Source organism: Sciurus vulgaris, assembly GCF_902686455.1.
Source record: "Sciurus vulgaris genome assembly, chromosome: 13".
In the NCBI taxonomy this organism is placed as follows: domain Eukaryota; kingdom Metazoa; phylum Chordata; class Mammalia; order Rodentia; family Sciuridae; genus Sciurus; species Sciurus vulgaris.
The window spans coordinates 55,875,310-55,887,588 of record NC_136474.1 but is presented as its reverse complement, the minus strand read 5'-3'; the positions used below and the strand labels follow the sequence as shown (position 1 = coordinate 55,887,588).

General features: G+C 37.0%; 1 long non-coding RNA gene across 1 annotated transcript in view; it reads left to right on the top strand.

Annotated features, from left to right (window-relative positions):
• The window catches only part of LOC306643285, a 550,439-nt gene that overhangs the window by 83,432 nt on the left and 454,728 nt on the right, over positions 1-12,279 (top strand). The window lies entirely within an intron of this gene.

Sequence of the window (12,279 nt, the reverse complement as noted above, 5' to 3'; positions counted from 1 at the left end):
ACTTTGGCTCATGGTTTCTGAGGTCTCGGTCTGTGGTCCATGGATTACATTGCTCTGGGATCAAAATAAGGCATCATGTTATAAGAGTGTGGCTGAAGAAAGCCACTCACTTCATGGTAAATGAGAAATAGAGAAAGAAAGGGGAAGAGGGGCAAGATACATAATCCCCAAGAGCATGCTCTCTGTGACCTACCTCCTATAGTCATGCCACATCTGCCTATGGTTACCACCCAGTATGATCATTGCAACTATTAATATGGTAAATGGATTAATACACTGATTAGGTTAAAGATGTCATGATCTGATCATTTAACTTTTGAACATTTCTACACAGGAGCTTTTGGGCATTTGTCATATTCAAACAATAAATTTCAACTTCAGTGTGTATGGTTTTAAGTTCTCCTGTAGTACAATCAATGAGGTCACCTTTTTAGTGTTTTTGGAATTATGATAGGCTTAGTAAATTGGGCACATGTTTTAGAACAAACTTAAACCCATGATTACCTTTCCCTTTTCATTTTCTGCAGTGGAGTAAGGATAGAAAACTAGTATGGGAAATTGAGCACTGGATATTTTTTTTTTTAACTCACAGCTAATCTGATGTTTGGAAATTTATTGGTTATGTCAAGGGTGTGATTTTGTTGTTTATTTTGTTTTTGTAAAATACACTGAGAGTTGGAACCTAGACAGCTGCTTTTGCCTTCAACTCCTCAGAATACCCAAAGTTCTCTCAAAGAAATTTTAAAACAAAACAAAACAAAATAAAAAGATCACTTATCTTTTTGAAAAGAAAATTAAATTATATTTTCCTGAAGGAATTTAACATTTTTTGTGGTGCATGTCTGCTAGTAATAAATTCTATCATCTTTTGTTTGTCTAAAAAAAAGGAATTAATGCAAAGGTTCTAAGTTGACAGCATTTTTCTTGAAGTACTATACAAATTTCACTGAATTGGTTTCTAATTTACTCAGTGTCTGACTAAAAGCCTACTCTCATTCATATCTTTGTGACATTATATATAATTTGTATTTTGCACTATTTTTAAGAAATTTGTTTATAACTCCAGTGAAGTAATTTATTTTTGATGTGCCTTGAAGTTGCTTTCTTTATGCCAAAAATTTATATCGTATATTTTATCAATATGTATCAAATTTACACAAATTTAGAACAAACTGTGTCCATTATAATGCCACAAGCAGTTGAAAAGTTGAAATGAAGTAAATTAGATTTTGAAGGCAAAACCATATAATAGTGGAGTCAAGTGAGTTTACACATATGTATTTTATTTTTGTTTTGCAGCTTACTAACTAAAAAATCTTGGGAAAATAATTTATTCTTCCTAAGTTATTTGTTCAGGGAATTCTTATCTCGCATACCATCTCACATGTTCACATTTATTATAATTTTAATCATTTGTCTAATACATTCACTTATTCAAGAAATAGTTATTGAATGCAAGTTCTGAATCAACTTCTGTTTGAAATGATGGTGACAACATAGTGGAAAAAAACCAAAGACCCTATTTTCATATAACTTATATTTAGTTGTAAGGAAAGAGTAAGAATTTTAATATATATTATGCAGATTCTATGGATAAACAAACTTCATGAATTTTTAGCTACAGAGTACTATTTGCTAGTGTGATCAAAAAGACGACCCTGAACAAGAGATATTTCAGAAGAGATAGATAGTATGAAAATGAAATAGTGGATATTTCAAACAAGAAAGTACAAGGCAAAGGGAGGGTGTGGTTGCAGTGGAGCTGAGGTCAGGGTATGTTACTATTTTAATGGACTGTCCACTTAGTATGTATGATTTAGTACATAAGCTGTGTGTCATTACATCCCTGCATATACAATAAATTCATAAATTAGCTCATAACTCATAGCATTCACAAATAAAATTATAGCAAAAACTATTATATATGGAGTAAGACTATGATTCAAAAGAAGCTTTAGACATTTGCAATAACCGGATTCTGGGCACACTGCTGAAGTAAATTGTAATATATCATTTTGTAAAATATTTTCTTAGTTTCTAAAATAAGCACAACAGCAATGAAAACATATTTCTTGAAATCACACTAATTTTTTAAAAACTTTCACAAGCATGCTAATATTTTCTTGCCAATTCTGTGAATTTGAATGGGGAAAAGCTTATCTCACATCAGATGACCGTATTATTTTCTAATATTAGAGACCTCTATCATTAGCCTATACCACAATTTTCTAAACTTTATTCAAATGCTTTGAATTTTTGCTATGAACCAAGCATCATAGTTTTTGTTTGCTTTTTAGTGTCCACAGTTATACTCTTATGATAAATGTCATATCTACTTTGGTATTGATAATACTGAGAATCAGAAAAGTTTTTAAAAGCAAATGACAGAATTATATCTAAAGGTCTGATTTTGGTCTCCAGCTATTAGGACTGCATCATAGACTTACATTTTTATTGATTTATGTCACATATTAATTATAAATGAAAATGTTTATTAAATATATTGATGAAAATTTTAGTTATTGATATTAGTAGTGTCACTGCAAAATGATTTCCATAATAATTGATGGGTAATTTCATCTCATAAAAACTTGTGTAAGTCAAAATTACTATGAGAGATATCACAGACATTGAAATGTCAGTTGTACAAACTAATTATCAGAAATGAAATTGAGAAAAAAACTTACAGCAATTAAATGGTGCAATAGTAGTATGAAATTAAGCTTTCCTACTAGGCTTATGAGTCTCAGCTGACCAAAACCAGACTTATCATACAAGATGGGTGAATGATATTACTGAAATAAAATCTATTTTTTATTTTTAAGTTACATTACATAATTTATAAGCTAGATTCCTTAATCACAAATTTGAAATTTAGTTTGAAAATCTTAAAATTCTAGAAATATAATTACATGTCTAAAACAGTGAACTTTCTTGAACATATCCCAGTTTCTGTTAATGTTTATTATGTGCTGTGTGACATTCATTATAGGTTTAGACGAAAGTAATCTGGACTGGAGGAATTATAATAATCATAGAACTTAGTTTCAAAAATACGCAAAAATGCAATATAATTTATTACATTCTTGAAAATTAAGAATTCCATTGGTTACTTGGGTAAGTAAATAAACATATTTGGAATGGAATGGTATGAATACAGTATTTTTTTAGTTTTTGACATCAACAAAGGTTGAATTCAAGACCCTCAAGCATCATTTCCCCAGTGTGTCTCACAGAAAGCAGGACAAACTCTCCTAAAAGCATATCAGTGATTAAATGCATAAATATGACTAAAGTACAACATAATTTGCAATGGAATTTCAGGTTTTTAGAATATTATCACATTACTCTCTCACTAAAATATTTCCTCATTGACATATTTCAAATTACTCTCATGTTTATGTAAATGACTTTCCTGGCTTAAATCAAGGCACCGAATACACTTTTTTGCATTAAGAGTGCAAAATGAAAAAGGAATATTGCATTATAATACTGCCATTTTACTCAACAAATAATAATTGTGGAACTCTGGAATATCAGGGCACAAAAATAAATGACACATTCTTTATCTTCTGGCAACTCTTGACCTCAAATTTTCAGGTAAATTTCTCATTTTTAGCACAAAATGATATATTTTGGACCAGGGACAATCTTTTTCTTTCATTCCTTTGTATCTTACTCGTCAAAGAAAAAAAAATTAAATTGGGTAACACTAAGGAATCATTTATCAATTCCTAGGGCTGAATATGCAACTGTCTAATTTTTTTTTCTTTTTTTCATTTTATTGTAAACAAATGGGATACATGTTGCTTCTCCGTTTGTACATGGCGTACTGGCATACCATTTGTGTAATCATAAATTTACATAGAGTAATGTTGTTTGATTCATTCTGTTATTTTTTCCCTTCCCCCCACCCATCCCACCCCTCTTTTCCCTCTATACAGTGCTTCCTTCCTCCATACTTGCCCCCCTCCCTAACCCTAACTCTAACACTAACACTAACCCTTCCCTCCCCCCATTATGTATCATCATCCACTTATTAGCGATATCATTCGTCCTTTGGCTTTTTGAGATTGGCTTCTCTCACTTAGCATAATATTCTCCAATTTCATCCATTTGCCTGCAAATGCCATAATTTTATCATTCTTTATGGCTGAGTAATATTCCATTGTATATATATACCACAGTTTCTTTATCCACTCATCAGTTGAAGGGCATCTAGGTTGGTTCCACAGTCTGGCTATTGTGAATTGAGCAGCTATGAACATTGATGTGGCTGTATCTCTGTAGTATGCTGATTTGAAGTCCTTTGGGTATAGGCCAAGGAGTGGGACAGCTGGGTCAAATGGAGTGTCCATTCCAAGTTTTCCAGGGAATCTCCACACTGCTTTCCACACTGCACTAATTTGCAGCTCCACCAGCAATCTATGAGTGTACCTTTCTCCCCACATCCTCGCCAACACCTGTTGTTGCTCGTATTTTTTTTTTTTTTATTGTAAACAAATGGGATACACGTATTCTTGATAATTGCCATTCTAATTGGGGTGAGATGGAATCTTAGGGTGGTTTTGATTTGCATTTCTCTTATTACTAGAGATGTTGAACATTTTTCCATATGTTTGTTGATTGCTTGTAGATCTTCTTCTGTGAAGTGTCTATTCATTTCCTTGGCCCATTTGTCAACTGGATTATTTGAATTCTTGGAGTAGAGTTTTTTGACTTCTTTATAGATTCTGGAGATTAGTGCTCTATCTGAAGTATGGATTGGCAAAGATATTCTCCCACTCTGTAGGCTCTTTCTTCGTATTGCTGATAGTTTCCTTTGCTGAGAGAAAGCTTTTTAGTTTGAATCTATCCCAGTGGTTGATTCTTGCTTTTATTTCTTGTGCTATGGGAGTCCTGTTAAGGAAGTCTGATCCTAGATCAACAAGGTGAAGATTTGGACCTACTTTTTCTTCTATAATCTGTAGGGTCTCTGGTCTGATTCCGAGGTCCTTAATCCATTTTGAGTTTAGTTTCGTACATGGTGAGAGATATGGGTTTAGTTTCATTCTGTTGCATATGGATTTCCAATTCTCCCAGCACCATTTGTTGAAGAGGCTATCTTTTCTCCATTGCACATTTTTGGCACCTTTGTCTAGTATGAGAAAATTGTATTTATTTGGGTTTGTGTCCGTGTCCTCTATTCTTTACCATTGATCTACCTTTCTATTTTGGTACCAATACCATGCCGTTTTGGTTACTATTGCTTTGTAGTAGAGTTGAAGATCTGGTATTGCAATACCCCCTGTTTCACTCTTCCTGCTAAGGATTGCTTTAGCTATTCTGGGTTTCTTATTCTTCCAGATGAATTTCATAATTGCTTGCTCTATTTCTGTAAGGTACAGTCATTGGGATTTTAATTGGAATTGCATTGAATTTGTATAGCACTTTAGGTAGTATGGCCATTTTGACAATATTAATTCTTCCTATCCAAGAACATGGAAAATCTTTCCATCTTCTAAGGTGTTCTTTAATTTCTTTCTTTAGTGTTGTATAGTTCTCATTGTAGAGGTCTTTCACCTCTTTTGTGAGATTGATTCCAAAGTATTTTATTTTTTTCGAGGCTATTGTGAATGGGGTAGTTTTCCTAATTTCTCTTTCTGAAGATTCATCACTTATGTATAAAAATGCATTGGATTTATAAGCATTGATCTTGTAACCTGCTACTTTACTAAATTCACTTATGAGTTCTAAGAGTTTTCTGGTGGAATTTCCAGTTTCCTCTAAATATATAATCATATCATCAGCAAATCGGGATAGTTTGAGTACTTCTTTTGCAATTCGTATCCCTTTAATTTCTTTGGTTTGTCTAATTGCTCTGGCTAGAGTCTCAAGAACGATGTTAAATAGAAGTGGTGAAAGAGGGCATCCCTGCCTTGTTCCAGTTTTTAGGGAGAATGCTTTCAGTTTTTCACCATTTAGAATGATATTAGCCATGGACTTAGCATAAATGGCCTTTACAATGTTAAGGAATGTTCCCACTATCCCTATTTTTTCTAGTGTTTTGAGCATGAAGGGGTGCTGTACTTTATCAAATGCTTTTTCTGCATCTATTGAAATAATCATGTGATTCTTGACTTTAAGTCTATTGATATGGTGAATGACATTTATTGATATCCAGATGTTGAACCAACCTTGCATCCCTGGGATGAAACCCACTTGATCATGGTGCACTATCTTTTTAATATGTTTTTGTATGCGATTTGCTAAAATTTTGTTGAGAATTTTTGTGTCAATGTTCATTAAGGATATTGGTCTGAAATTTTCTTTCCTTGATGAGTCTCTGTCTGGTTTAGGTATCAGTGTGATATTGGCTTCATAAAATGAGTTTGGGAGGGTTCCCTCCTCTTCTATTTTATGGAATACTTTGAGAAGTTATGGAATGAGCTCTTCTTTAAAGGTTTTGTAGAACTCGGCTGAGAACCCATCTGGTCCCGGACTTTTCTTTGTTGGTAGGCTTTTGATGACTTCTTCAATTTCAGTACTTGAAATTGTTCTATTTAAATTGTGTATGTCCTCCTCGTTCAGTTTAGGCAATTCATATGTCTCTAGAAACCTGTTGATGTCTTCAAAATTTTTCTATTTTGTTGGAGTATAGATTTTCAAAATAGCTTCTAATTATGTTTTGTATTTCAATCCTGTCTGCTGTGATATTTCCTTGTTCATTCCAAATTTTAGTGATTTGGGTTTTCTCTCGTCTTCTCTTTGTTAGGGTGGCTAAAGGTTTATCAATTTTGTTTATTTTTTCGAAGAACCAACTATTTATTTTGTCAATTTTTTGTATTGTTTCTTTTGTTTCAATTTCATTGATTTCATCTCTGAGTTTAACTATTTCCGGTCTTCTACTACTTTTGGTGCTGGTCTGTTCTTCTTTTTCTAGGGCTTTGAGCTGTAGTGTTAGGTCGTTTATTTGTTGAGTTTACTTCTTTTATTAAATGTGCTCCATGAAATAAATTTCCCTCTAAGTACTGCTTTCATAGTGTCCCAGTGATTTTGATATGATGTTTCTTTGTTCTCATTTACCTCTAAGAATTTTTTAATTTCCTTCCTAATATCTTCTGTTATCCATTCATCATATAATAGCATATTGTTTAATCTCCAGATGTTGGAATAGTTTCTGTGTTTTACTCTTTCATTTATTTCTACCTTCAATCCATTATGATCTGATAGAGTACATGGTAGTGTCTCTATCTTCTTGTATTTGCTAACATTAGCTTTATGGCATAATATATGGTCTATTTTAGAGAAGGATCCATGTGCTGCTGAGAAGAAAGTGTATTCGCTCTTGGTTGGATGGTATATTCTATAAATGTCCGTTAAGTCTAAATTATTGATTGTGTTGTTGAGATCTATGGTTTCTTTGTTCAATTTTTGTCTGGAAGATCTGTCCAGTGGTGAGAGAGGCATGTTAAAATCACCTAGTATTATTGTGCTATTGTCTATTTGGTTTCTGAAATTGAGAAGGATTTGTTTGACATACATGGATGAGCCACTGTTTGGGGCATAGATGTTTATGATTGTTATATCTTGCTGATTTATGCTTCCCTTAAGCAGTATGAAATGACCTTCTTTATCCCTTCTGACTAACTTTGGCTTGAAGTCCACATTGTCTGAAATAAGGATGGATACTCCAGCTTTTTTGCTGAGTCCATGTGCATGGTATGTTTTTCCCCATCCTTTCACCTTTAGTCTATGGGTATCTTTTTCTATGAGGTGAGTCTCTTGTAGGCAACATATTGTTGGATCTTTATTTTTAATCCAATCTGCCAGTCTATGTCTTTTGATTGATGAATTCGGGCCATTAACATTCAGGGTTATTATTGAGATATGATTTGGTTTCCCGGTCATTTGGTTCATTTTTTAAATTTTATTTATTTATTTGTTTGACACAACTTGGTTCCTCCTTTATTTGACAATTCCTTTAGCATAATTCCTCCCTTTGCTGATTTGCTTCTTTTTTTTTCCATCTCTTCCTCATGGAATATTTTGCTGAGAATGTTCTGTAATGCTGGCTTTCTTTTTGTGAATTCTTTTAGCTTTTTGTTCATCATGAAAGGCTTTTATGTCATCGTGAAATTTGAAGGTAAGTTTTGCTGGGTATAAGATTCTTGGTTGGCATCCATTTTCTTTCAGAGCTTGAAAAATGTTGTTCCAGGTCCTTCTAGCTTTTAGGGTCTGGATTGAAAAATCTGCTGATATCTGTATTGGTTTCTCCCTGTATGTAAGTTGGTTCTTTTCTCTCACAGCCTTTAAAATTCTGTCTTTATTTTGTGTGTTCGGTATTTTCATTATAATGAACTCCTTTTCTGTCATTTCTTCTGCCATGCTGTCACTGGGTTTTATTGATGTAACATCTAGATTTGTTTGCAGCATTTTCTTTCCTTGTTTTCTCATATTGTTCAGGTATCAGAGGACCGCTGAGATATTGCAGATTTCCTCTATTGACTTACAATGTCCCTGAAGATTTCTATATATATCCCCCCTTAGCCTTCAGTAGGCTGAAGTCTTGGAGGAAGTTGATAATGCGGTGTTCCACAAGGAAGCTGCCTCTCTAGGAGTGGTGGCCTTCAGGTGGGGTATAATCCCTGCTAGTGGGCAGAGGTGCCTCCACTTGTTGACCAATGGTCATCCAAAGGGGACCTAGGCTGTGGGCTGAGGCAAGGCCTGTTTGGGCCTGAGTCTCTGGTTTTACCATCCTTGTGGGGAAACCTCACCCAGCAGGGAAGACTCACCTGGTGGGGAGGTCTCGCTGGTCAGTTCCCTCCTAGAGGTTCCCCTCAATTTACAGCTGCCGCCTGGGCTGGGCTGCCTTCCTCTGCAAAGTTCCCAGGGGCCCGGCCCTACCTCCTGGGCCTGGGAGCCTCACCCTTTGCAGATGACTCTCCTTAGGCTGCCCTTCCTCAGAGAATCTGCCCGCAGGCCTGGAACCTTCGCTCCGCCCTAAGCCTGTCTCTGTGCGGCTCTTCCACCAAGAAGCCTCCTAGATCCTGGGACCCTGCTCTGCACCTAATCACCTGGCTATGCGGTCCCTCCTCTGAGCAGCCACCTGGGGCCCCATACAATCGCTCTGAGTCCCAGAGACCCGCTACACACCTCTTCCTCCAGCCACTTAGTATTCCGGCGCGGTCACTAGGAGTCCAAGCAACTCACTGCGTGCCTCCTCCCACCAACCACCAGTAGCCCTGGACAATCAATCACTCCGAGTCGAAATGACCCTCCCCATTCCTCCTCCTCCTCCTGGTAACTCCCCAGGTGTTCAGGAGCGATTACTCTGAGTGGCTCTGAATCCATGTGACCCGCTGCACACGTCCTCTGGGCAATCGCTCGGACCTCTGGTGCAGCCACTCGAGACCAAGCGACCCACCGTGCTTCTCCTCCAGGCAGCCCCCCTGTGTTCAGGAGCGGTCGCTTTAAGTCCAAACAACTCACCACTCGCCTTCTCCTCTGAGCAGCCGCCTGGAGCTCTGGTGCAGTCACTCTGAATCCAAGCAGCCTCGCTCCTCCTCCTCCTCCTCAGGGCAGGCCCCGGTGTTCTGAGTCCACACAGCTCTCCTCGCCGCTCCTCCCCTGGGCAGCCACCGGAGCCCCAGTGGTTGCTCCGAGTCCCAGCACTGTGCTGAGCGGCCTCCTTTGTGACGCTCCCAGTTGTCCAAGTTCACTGCCTCAGCGGGGGGAGGGGCGTCTCGCCGGCAGCTCTACTTCACAAAGTTCCCTGTGTTCCAGGACTACCGTCCCATCCGGGACGCCTCCCCAATGGGAGAGACTCACCTGGCTGCTTTGAGTTGGTCCCAAGTCTCTCAATATCTCCTCTTTTGAATCCTGAGTCCTGGAGCAGCATGAAATGCAGCCACCCTCTAGGCTGCCATCTTGAAACCTCGCAACTATCTAATTTTATAGTGTGTGACATTGTCTATTATGAAGATTTGATAATTTTCCACTTACCTAGAACAGTGTAGACATGGTACAGAGCAAAGGCTTCCTGCACATGCCTAGAAGTCAGAAGTATGGTGCACATTTTTGCAAAAGGAAAGAGTTTCATTGAAAGTTAGCCAACAAGGGGGCATGCTTAAATATGTCTTTCCAACTAGTCAGTGAGGTAGCTTCTTAAGGGTTTTGAGGAGTTGATGGGTCTGATTTTAAGGTAGGAGTTAGACAGTAGCAGTGGGTCAGCTGCTTAGGAAAATGTTTAGTGTTGAACAAATCAATTAATTTACATCCCTACTTCTGTGGTGCCGCAAGGTCAGAAGAGATTGCTATTTATGGACCCTTGCCCTTTTATACTATCCATCTTATAACAGGAGGATGGATAAACTCAAGCGGTAAGGAGCACAGTGCAGGAAGATGATTTCTCAAAAGGGCCTAGTTGATGAAGCATCTTAAGAAAGACCATGCACAACAAGCAATGGAGACTGGAGATTCTCAGACCTAGGAAAGCAGAATGATTTAGTCCAGAGTCTACTGACCATAAATTCTGTAAAACCAGTTCCAAAGAGGACTTGTCAGCATGGGCCAAGATGACTAAGAGTTGGCCTTAGGTTGTTATGTAATCTCTTGTCAGTCCGGAGCTGAGGATGTTGTCTGTCAATCTACAACCGAAAGGTGAAATGCAGGTAGGACCTTCTACCAATCTTCCTGCCTCAATAAAAACTGGGACACAAAGAAGTGAGTTGTCACTCTCCTCTCTGAGAGGACCCACTCTCTCCCTAGAAAATGTCTTTCCCCCTTCTAATAAAATTTGATGTACTTTTTAAAAATTTTTTTTTTTAGTTGTAGATGGACACAATAACTTTATTTTATTTATGTGGTGCTGAGGATGGAATACAGTGCCTCACACATGCAAAGCAAGCACTCTCCCACTGAGCTACAACCCCTGCCCAAATTTGATGTACTTTTAAAAAATATTTGATTTTGCTTGAAATCCTCCCATGCAATACAAGAGCTGAGAACACAATGCGAACTCTGTTGATATATCTCAGGTAAGGTCTTATCTCCAACATTGTGAGGATATCTTGAGTCTTGATTAACCAGCACAGCTTTGTCTTTTTGATTTTTACTCTTTTAGTCTATGTAGCAATTTCATGGTCAGAAACCCTCACTCTTGATTGTAGTTTGTGTAGCTCCAGGTCCTGAATCTAAGATTCCATTGGTTTGAGACATTTACTTCCATGCCTGAGGTGAACTGAACTAAAGCATTAGTTCATAATTAGAGGTTCTTCACAGGACGTCGTGTTCTGAAAAACATCTTTCACTTCAGTTAGAAATGGAGAAGTTATCCTTAACAATGCCTAGTAGGAAGTTACCAACTATTCAGCAAGGACTGGATTTCAAACGCAGGGTGTCAGCTGTCGGTTGATCAAGGAACATACAGAAATAAGATGTCTTCTTTGCCTGTCATCTACATAAGTTGATTTCAACACTGATTCATTTATGTGTTCCTCCCTGTCTTTCCTCTCATGTTTTCTCATCAGAGTCCTGTCATGTCAAAACGTTACCTTAGAGATGTTGAAGAGGAACTATATAAAAGCATGTGTTTAAGATGCACACTTTCTTCCCATTTCTCTTTATCTCTTTCTGTTACATGTCTAAGATCAGAAGTAAACAATTTTCAGGATGCATCTGAAGCAATATGTGTCTTCCACAAATTGTTACCAGGAACTATGTTAGGATTTGAATAATATTTTAGAACAATACAATGTAGGCTATTCACCCTAACTTGCCTTCCATACATTGACTTCTTATGTTGAATTTCCCAGGAATTGGTAAATGATATTCATAGGAGAAGAGTCTGGAAAAAAATATCTTCTATCAAGTATTACACTATTTAGAAAATACATTTGCATTTTTATACCACTCTAAGTTTTCATCTCAATTCCACCACCCAGTACTTAACTCTAGTCTAAATGACTTAATTTCACATCTGTAATATTGGAATAATCAGAAAATCTACCTCATAGGATGTCATTAGGATGAAATGATTTACTACAGTTTCTACATGGAAAGTGCTGACATAAGTAGCTGGCACTTGAGAATGCAAACACATGTGCATTTGGATACATGTATGGATGAACAATATCTACACATTTGTTATAATTTCTGCAGCTGCTACTATCAATGCTACAAGCAGTATGGGATATTGCACTGATTAGATGCCTAGCTGCACAATTCCTTAATCACCGTTTTACACAAAATCAAAATTTTAATTTCCATTTTAATAACATTGTTAATACATCAATGCCA